The sequence below is a fragment of the Hermetia illucens genome, chromosome 5 (assembly GCF_905115235.1).
Source record: "Hermetia illucens chromosome 5, iHerIll2.2.curated.20191125, whole genome shotgun sequence".
Taxonomy (NCBI): domain Eukaryota; kingdom Metazoa; phylum Arthropoda; class Insecta; order Diptera; family Stratiomyidae; genus Hermetia; species Hermetia illucens.
Genome location: NC_051853.1, coordinates 17,457,466 through 17,466,766, shown reverse-complemented (window position 1 = coordinate 17,466,766; position 9,301 = coordinate 17,457,466). Strand labels below are relative to the sequence as shown.

General features: G+C 42.5%; 1 protein-coding gene across 2 annotated transcripts in view; it reads left to right on the top strand.

Moving 5' to 3' along the window:
* The first annotated feature begins 4,888 nt into the window (after positions 1–4,888).
* The window catches only part of LOC119658290, a 180,062-nt gene continuing 175,649 nt past the window's right edge, over positions 4,889–9,301 (top strand). For both annotated transcript variants that reach the window (XM_038065586.1, XM_038065585.1), the window contains exon 1: positions 4,889–5,580. The gene's annotated coding sequence lies outside the window, so the exon portion shown is untranslated. The remainder of the gene's footprint in view (positions 5,581–9,301) is intronic.

The following is a 9,301-nucleotide window of genomic DNA, read 5'->3' as shown; positions in this document are numbered from 1 at the left end:
GTTAGTGGAATTTCCATCCGCCGGCTGAAGAGTTTCGCAATTCGTAGCTCGTCGGCTGCCTATTGCTGCTTACTTTTCCCCAGGTTGCTTAGCATCCGAGCCCTTGCCCACTCTACTTCGCTTGTGTTCTTATTCGACCTCGTATTGAGATCGATTGCGTTTAAAAGCGGGGGCCTTGCCTTTTGCTCGTCTGCCAAGCATTTGCTGTTATATTCCTCTGCAATCGCCTTGTATTTAGCGAGGTCTTTTTCATCTCGCTCATCGACAGTACCGTCCTCCTTATTCAATGCAATCTTGTTGAAAATATGAATTCCAGGCTGGAAACTACTAGCCCGTCTGCTGCCTCACTCCGGGAAGTTCCTGCGGTTGGTTTCAACACAGTGGTGCTACGGCTGGTACCGAGCGTGCTGCTCTCGACACCTACTGTCTCCAGGCTGGATGCCAGGAGCTCGTCCTCCGATGTTGCGCCTTGCATCGCCACCTTTTCTTCTATTATCGGTTTGTTTGTTGCTTTTTAATAATTGAGTTCATGTCTTGACACCACGAATAGTTCGGAAAGAATGTCCACCCTGGTGAACCCGGTCTTATTTGAAACTAAAAGTGCTCAAGGTATTCAAAGTTCGCATATTAAAGACCATGCTCCCCATTGCCATGTAACCCTCAGCGTATGCTGTTTGACCTTAGCTTGGGGTTCTATTAGCACTTTTTACAGTGCCTTAAGGATGATCCTCATCCTATTGCTTCGACTCATCCTCCCGCTAGATCCACTTGCGCCTAACACATGACCAGCAGCCAAACAGATCCTCTTCGGTTGGATAAACCTACTCCCCACCTGGCCCTACACACTCTTGACTCGCCCAAAGACCGTTTTCAACAGCCACGACGAGGAGGTCGTGTGAGGAGTTGCCGAATTATGCAACTTTAACTCAAAGCATAATCAGACCAGGCTTTTTCCCGGTAACCCCATGATCGTTTCAGAGAGCGGAACTTTATCTGTTGTCCTCGTACCTAATTCGACCAGGACTCCACGTTCCTTCATTTTGCGAATGGAAGACACTTCCGCTTCGCTATCTTCGGGGTCGATAAAATGAAGGATTTCGCTAGGATCTTACCTTTTTTCGGGAGTGCAGTGTCAGAAAACATGTTACACCCCCACATTCCCGACCCTAGCTAGTCCAAAGACGTGAAAGTGCCTATCGACGGGACACTTCAGCGGAACTTCAGTATTTGCCTATGGACCTTCAAAACCATTTCTGCCAACTTTTTAGATTTTTAGGATAGCTCTACTTCCTAGGTCGACTCTTGACAACTTTGGACGTTTTTTTTCAATAGGTCCTTACATACCCCAGGAAGGAGTGAACCATTCTGCACTGAAAAAAAGATAATAATCGATGCAAAATTTGATAGAAAATTTAAAAATAATATAATCTCGCAAATGACCTACTAATCACGATACAAATCCCACTGCCAGCAGTGAGATTTGAACTGCGACCTTGTGCTCTAACCACTCAGCTATCCGGACACATGAAGATCATTATTTTGAACAAATAAGAGACTCGAAAGTTCCTCCGCCTCCAGCGATATGGCTTTAGGAAAGTACACTGTCATTATGTGCGCCCATGATATATGGTCCCTATATATGTTGATTGATTTGTTCCCTTAAATCCTGAAAATTTAGTTATTATATTCCCAAGCCATTCTCCCGTGCCCTTCGTCACGCAGCCTGTTAATATAAGACCAAGTTAAAAGTGTATGACGGTGAACATGTGCTTTGGGCACCATCTTGTGCACATCTGCCTGAATACAAGGTCTACGATGATTTCCTGCTTGTCACAAGTGAGTATTTGCTCCAGAAATGTTTTCAGTAGTGAAGGCAGACGAATACTTTTGATCCTACTAGCTTAACTAACGGGAGGCCTCCTTTCTCCTGCCCACAGCTATGACTTCCTGACCTACTCCCGATTTTCTCCCTCTTGGTTCCGCATTTGGGTTTGCTGGCAACCTTCCCCTCTTGTGGGCTCATGTTTGCAGTTCTGCACTTCCTTAGTTCAATGGTTAGAGGCTTAAATCTATCCTGAGCCTCCTTAAGGATCTCCTTTGGTTCAAGGCCGACCTTCAGATATCTTCTTAACTTGTCTCTTCATGTAATTCCCACGAGTATGGAGGTTACCAGGTCCACCATGCCATAACCCTCTGAAGTACTGAAAGATCGAGCTTACCAGGTATCAATGAAGTTCCGTTTGAATATAGTCAGGTAAATTCGACTTCAAACTATCCAATGGGCACTGCTTGTATAAAATCTTGGTTTGGAGCAGGTGTTTTTGGATCCCTGTGTCTTGATCCGTAGCATTTTGCTAATGGTAGGGTCACCTCGTTCAGGATGCGAATATTACCACCCATCGGCTATAGCCTTAGCTTCAAATAAAGACTTAGCAGTTACCAGGCGAGCCCCCTTTGGGCTGAAACTAGAGTCGTCTGAGGACCACACGAACGGAAGGAGTGGAACAAAAGAACTTAGTTCAAGGAACTGCCCTGCCATCCGAGCCCTCCACCGGTTAAACTATATCTTCTTTGCAACGAGAAAACCTGAATGTAAAGCCCAACAGGAGCCCACCTGTCAGCGTTCTTTAGCATCTCCTCGAAAATGTTGGCTGGAGAGAGATTCCCTGTGTTTAAATAAAGCTGCTGGCGAATCCCATCCCACCACATCGTTCCTTTCGAATCTAATGCAGGTAAGACAGTGTACGCGTGACCTGTGCCCATAATCTAAACATCTGTAACATTTCGTTGGGGATTCGTATCTCATCTATCTAGTTCATCCAACCAATTCTGATTTTCTCGCTGTTAAGAAGCTTCCTCGCATTTTGTTCCGCAATTTCCACCAGTTTTTGACTGCGGGAGTTCGCAAAGGTGATATCAATTCGGACATTGGTTACCTCCGGACATTCGCGCTTGATGGCCTCTTCTACCTCGGTCTTTTCAGTTAGGTAAAGACTCGGGTTTCCAGAGTGCACGTGGGTTCCAGGCTAGAAGCCTAAGCTTTTTCTTCCAATAACTCTTGATTACGGAACGTACCTTCATGTGTTGTCCTCGGGCCTAATTCGACCAGGAGTATCCTTCGTTTTCCGAATGGAAGACTTTCCGCTCCGCTATCTTCGGGTTCGATCTTATAATGGATTTCACTGAGGACTACGGTTAAAGTTTTGCCTTCTGTCGGCTTATTAAGCAGAGTTGGCAGTCTAGTCTTCCTTCATCTCCCCACCTATTTTTGGTGCTCCATCCTCCATGTCCACCTTAATTTTAGGAAGAGGTTCTCCTGATAGCGCGGTGTTTTGTTGCCTCTTGTTCCACTTCTTTTGTATTTTGTTGTTGGCGGCAAATCGACACCTGCTGTTGCGCTGTTAAGTGATGACACGGAAGAAAGTCATGTCGAGGCCAAATATACCATTTGGTAAGTAACATGCTGATGCAATGGCGGAAAAGAATCTCGCGATGTCCAAACAGGCCATTTGCATAACATGTGATGTAACGACGGAAGAAGGGTTTCATGGGGCTGGCTCCAAAGATGCGGCTGCTGGAGAAAATCCGGCCAAATCGCTTAAACAACCTACTTCTTTTGAGCCCTAGAGAGTGCCGTCTCCTTCAGAAGCCCCATCCTTTTTTTTTCCCACGTTCGCTCTGCAACACACATCAGTCTAAGGGCCCGTGAAATTTTAGTTAATGATACTTGAGGGGGTGAAGTGTCCGAAAAGGCCCCCACCCCCACATTGCCGACCCTATCTAGTCCAATGACGTGCAAGTGCCTATCGATGGGGCACTTCAGTGGAACTTCAGTATTTGTTCATGAACCTGCAAAGTCAATTCCATCAATTTTCTAGGCTTTTTGAGACAGCTCTGCTTTTTAGGACGACTCCTGTCAACTAGAATGGTGTTTTTTGGTTATGACCTAATTCAATAAGTCCTTACATACCCCAGGAAGGAGTGAACAGAAGACATACCAAGAGACTGTAGTATCTTTTTGTCATTCTGCATTGAAAAAAGATAATAATCGATGCAAAATTTGATAGAAAATTTAAAAATAATATAATCTCGCAAATGGCCGCAGTTGGAGCAATTTGAAAATTTTAAATGTAACTACACAGTTTTTCACGGTCCCAATATATGCCCTTTATTTCAAGGAACTTTAAGTCCATATTCAGTTTAAAGATATTGATAAATTTCCCGGCAAAAGCGGACCTATAAATTCGGAAAATCTGATGATAATCTTTTGCTCCTAATCAGTTCTCGAATTACTCAGTATCCAAATGCAAACATAAACTTCGATAGCTGTCCCATCCATATTCCGATAATTTATTTACTGTCCTTTTGTAGAGCCCTCAATTTTCTTCTGATACGTTGCAAATAAATTGGAATTGAAATAGCCTCGTGTTTTGCCATTCACCATTACTTTGAAATTGCTTTTAAAATTAAAAAGGGTCCACTTCCTATCTAAGCGATCAACAGCTTGCAAAATGTGCTAATGTGTCCTTCCGAAGGTCTGCTGAGCACAGATAATTCAAATAACTGTCCTTACACGTCCCAATATCGCTCACACACTTCATCCTAGAAAATTATGCCCCAACAACAGAACAAATTGTAATTTTCCTTGAAGAAACTGATCCACATGGGATATCCCCAGCATCATGCACAATCCACTATTCATCGGGAAATTGCCGTTCTTTCATCTGGGGGAGCATTCAGTATTCTGGTTCTGTAGCATCCGTTGTTATGCGATGGACCTCGTCATGTGGTGAAGCTGGGAAAGCGCCATCAGTAGGAACTAACTTCATCGGAAAATTCATCAGAAAAACTGAATGTTTAGCGGCAGTCGAAAATAGAAACGCCTCAGTCTATGGTCAGATTTCCACCTGCACCGTCGGTTCTTGATTTTTCAGTCCCGCATTTGCCGCGATTTTCATCTGGGCGTCGTAGTTTTAAGTATGATTCGTATGAAAAGTTAATTAGTGTAAGGTTTCCTCTTAAATCCTGTATCCTTTTCTTTTTGGAATTTTAATACGGAAAGTGAACAGGGATTAATTAACTCTTCTGCTTTCCTACATCTGTGAGAGATCTCCTCGTGTTTGCTAGAGTTTTCCGGACTAGAAGAGGACACAAAACGACAGCCGAATGAAAGGAAGAATAAAATCAAATAATTTTCCCAAGAGGCAAATCTAATTGCTGTGAGTTAATGTGTATGAAGAGGAAAAGTAGAGCGAAAAAATAATGAGTGATATTTAGTGCGAATTGGTGCCAAGAGTTTCCGCGTGTCTGTAGTAATACGGAGGTAGTGGTGCTTCTTTGAGAGAAGAATTCGAAAAAATATCTGAAAATTCCTAGTGTGTGGCCGGTTAATCTTATATAATCCACTCCATACGAAAGTGTGTCCTAGGGACTTGTGTACTGTGTAGCATGACATGTGCGAATTTTAGGGGAAGCGAATCCGTGTTAGTCGCAGCCTAAGGAAGAGGATACATGTGGCAGCCAAGTGGTATCTGAATGTGTATAATTGCGGTTGATTCGAAAGAGTTGGAAACAAATTGTGTAAGTTTTATTCTTCTCTAGATACATGAATATAATAGATACACATTGCTCTATAAGGATTACAACGATAAGCTTCTTGGTCCTCCCACAATGTGACTTGTGTTCACCTCAGAAAAGTATCTCTTTGAAAGTTTATAGAAACGGTAGTCGATTCTAGCGATAAAGAACGGAATACCCATCACTCAAAGTTTCACCCACTTCCTGTTACTTCCCTTAAAGTCCAAATCAAACTTGGGCGATACCTATATACATACCTAACCGATGGAAGATTTTCCAATGCTTTATGGTAAAAGGTCCTACGGGGTAAATTTCATTGACTTTCCAGTGAGCTTACACGTGTCGGTTCTTACCTAGATTTATTTGGCCTATTATGAGACACCTTCGCAATCCGTAACAAATGTAATTTCCGTGAAGCTCATTATTGGAGACAAGCTGAAAGGACAATGGTGTGACGAGAAGGAGTCGACGAAGAAGTCGACATTCAGCAAATGTACAACTGGCTCTATTGAAATTAAACAGGGAATCCATTTCACAAGACTTTCTGTCGCAGCAAATTCATTTATTTTCTGTATCTGAATTTAGCATTTAGTGACGAAAATAGGTGAGACAATGTCCTGATCACAATGGAACAATAGCGCCTGATATTGTTGACTCAAAGGATATAGTCGGTGACTCCGATGGGAAAAATGTTGTCCCAGGCATTAATAGGTTTACCAAGGCCTATATGATAAACTTGGTTCGAGTTGCTAAGTAGGATATCCTATTTGCTCACCATATCCCTATATCCTGCACGTGAAATGAAACGTGCGAGAAATGACACCCCACAAATTCAGAAGATAGATTTTCTGTGTTAAAATTTACTTGGGTTCTCTCCCTTAAGGAGTTTTTGATAGATAGATTTCCTTTAGGTAATTTTATATGCGATTCTACTTTCTTGTAAAGAAACTGTCGCCTAATTTGAAAGGGTGGAGTAAATGGTCCAAAACGTGATCCCTTTTTAATAAAAAAAAAAACCGATGGGTTCAGTGTACAATATAAATTGCAAAGTAGACTCATAACAAGTAGGTGGACCATTGTGATATATGATAACCGCTTCGTTCCGGGTACCCTTGTTAGCAATCCTCATTTATTTGACTCACCTCCATCTCTCATGGGACGCTATGCTTTTGACTTGAGGTAATGGTAGAACTGGATTTTTGACCCACATCTTCAATGTGTATGCAGTTTGGAAGAGAAACTCCAAAATATGGTACTTAATGGAAAATAAACAAAACAATGTGCCCTTTGACAATGATGTGCACGAGCAATGGTGATTTCACCTCACCTGGTGTTGATTTCGGCTTCGAAAGAAAAGGGTTAACAGCTGGATTCCCTCGTTTGTGCATTGTATCCACGTGTGCCCTCAAGGATACTGAATTTCTCCTACCAATCACCCACAGTTCGACACCATTAAAAGTGGTTTCTTGTTTATGTCTGAAAAGGGGTTGACAGGTTTCCATTTCGAATCTTTCTTTTGTGTCAAGAATCAGAATTCAATGACATGACCTGCGGGTTGCAGGCAAACTCAATGCTTCTATTACTGTATCATATAAAAGTGAAATTTATTCCGTGTCCCACCTCTATTTCAAGTGCCTCAAGGAAGACCCCTTGACTCCAGTGTAAGGGGTTACAAAGGATCATCACTGGACAGCTTCCAGGAAAGCATCTCTTTATCAGTTCATGTAGCTACAAGACTGCTTCTTCCGATGTCGAAAAACGCTACATCACATGGTCAGGACTAGTAGTCGAAGGGTTGGAGGTATGGACTTCACTCCTTTATGGCATGCTATTTTATTTCTTAAGAGATTTCTGGAGCGGTAACTTTACTAGCCATTTACAGACAAGTTCTTTAGCAAATGTAAGCTTCCGTAGCCTACACAATGACGAAATCGATGAGCGATACCATGACCGTCCAGTTGTGGATAAAATCCGGCTCAATAGGTTACGGTGGGCGGGTCACTTAATCCGTATGGATGAGGATGATCCCACCCGGAAAGTCTATAAGGGCAATATCTATGGTAGAAAAAGAAGACGAGGCAGACCCTGCCTAAGATGGAGCGATGGCGTGGGTCAGGACGCCAGACTGCTTTTAGGGATATCGAATTGGTGGACCTCGGCGCAAAACTGGGATGTCTGGAGTTCCTTATTAAGGCAGGCCTAGACCGGATACCGGTTGTTGCGCCGTTGATGCTGTTGATGAAGCTTAGGTGGGGACTTATGTAAGTTGGTAAACTCTTCTGCAGTAGGAATCCGCAATCCTAAAATACAAAGCACAATGGTTTGCCAGGTAGCACCTCTAGGCAATACAAAATAAACAAATCCGCACTGTTTTATCTAAAAAGCTTATCTAGCTTTGCAATTTGTCGGGAGCCCTCACTTTCATCATAAATTTGATGACGATCTTTGGTAAACCGTCTCTTAAGGTACCACAACAGTTCATCATCATCAACGATATAACAACAGGTATCCGATCTAAGCATGTCCAAGTAAACAATTTCAGACGTCCTTGTTTCGCGCCAATGTCCTATCTGCTCTCGGCCTTCCTTAGTAAGGAACTCTAATCATTCCGGTTTTTCGCCAAAGTCTACCAATTTGAAACCCTTAAAAAGCTGTCTGGCATCTTGGCCTACGGCATCGGACCATTTCAAGTGGTGTCTGCCACGACTTTTTGTTCTACCATAAAATTTCCTAGCTGGAAATTGATCTACCTGCCACAGCTTATTAAGCCATGACAGGACGTTCATGGTATAATTAACTTATTCAAGAAATTAAAAACTAAAGTTAGCGTTGATCTTTGATTTTTCTCCTAAATTGTATGGAATTGGATGCATTTTACTTAACGGATCGATACAGGCAATAGAAAAATGTTTGCGAAAGCACAGTTCTGAAACTCTGAATGTACGACGGCATCGCTCGATTTCAAGTGGTGTATGCCACTACTTTTTGTTTTACCATTAGGTTTTCCGGGCTGAATCAACCTCACCATACGGAAAAAGTGATCCACCTGCCGTAGCTTATTAAGTGGGATTTTGTCGGCAATCAGACCGTCCTGGTATAATTAACCCATTAAAGAAATTGAAAACTAGAGTGTGCATTGCTCTTCGATTTTTCTTATAATTTGTATGCATTTTACTTAACGGATCGATACAGGCAATAGAACAATTTTGGCAAATGCACCATTGTGAAACTCCCAATGCACGCCGCCATCTAATTCTCTTGACGGTTGCCGCATGGCAATATGTGCAGGTTGCAAAGGACGATGAAATCGTTGTTGCACGGTGCACGTTTGACGGGGGGAGTCAACCTCCACTCTAAAAGTAGGGAAGTTTATGCACTGTCTCGCAGATAATTCGATCACCGGTGGGTGAGTTCCAAGTCGGTCAAATTTGGAAGTTGCCGCTTGATTTGTATAACGTGGCGTGGAAGGGTTTTCAAATATTAACAGAAAATTTTGAAAGTCGTTTGGACAAAACGACGGACAGATTCATTTTCCGAGCATAACTTCTTGGCCATAAAAAAAGTACGCAAACGCTAAGGCTACAGTAAAACTACCCTAGCAGATTTAATAATATTAAATTCTTATTATAATCTGCGTGTTGCAGTCCCTCCGAATTACATATTTCTTTCCAGTACATAGTTGCATTGAAAATAATGCATTAATAAGCTTTGTCAGAGGCGTGCT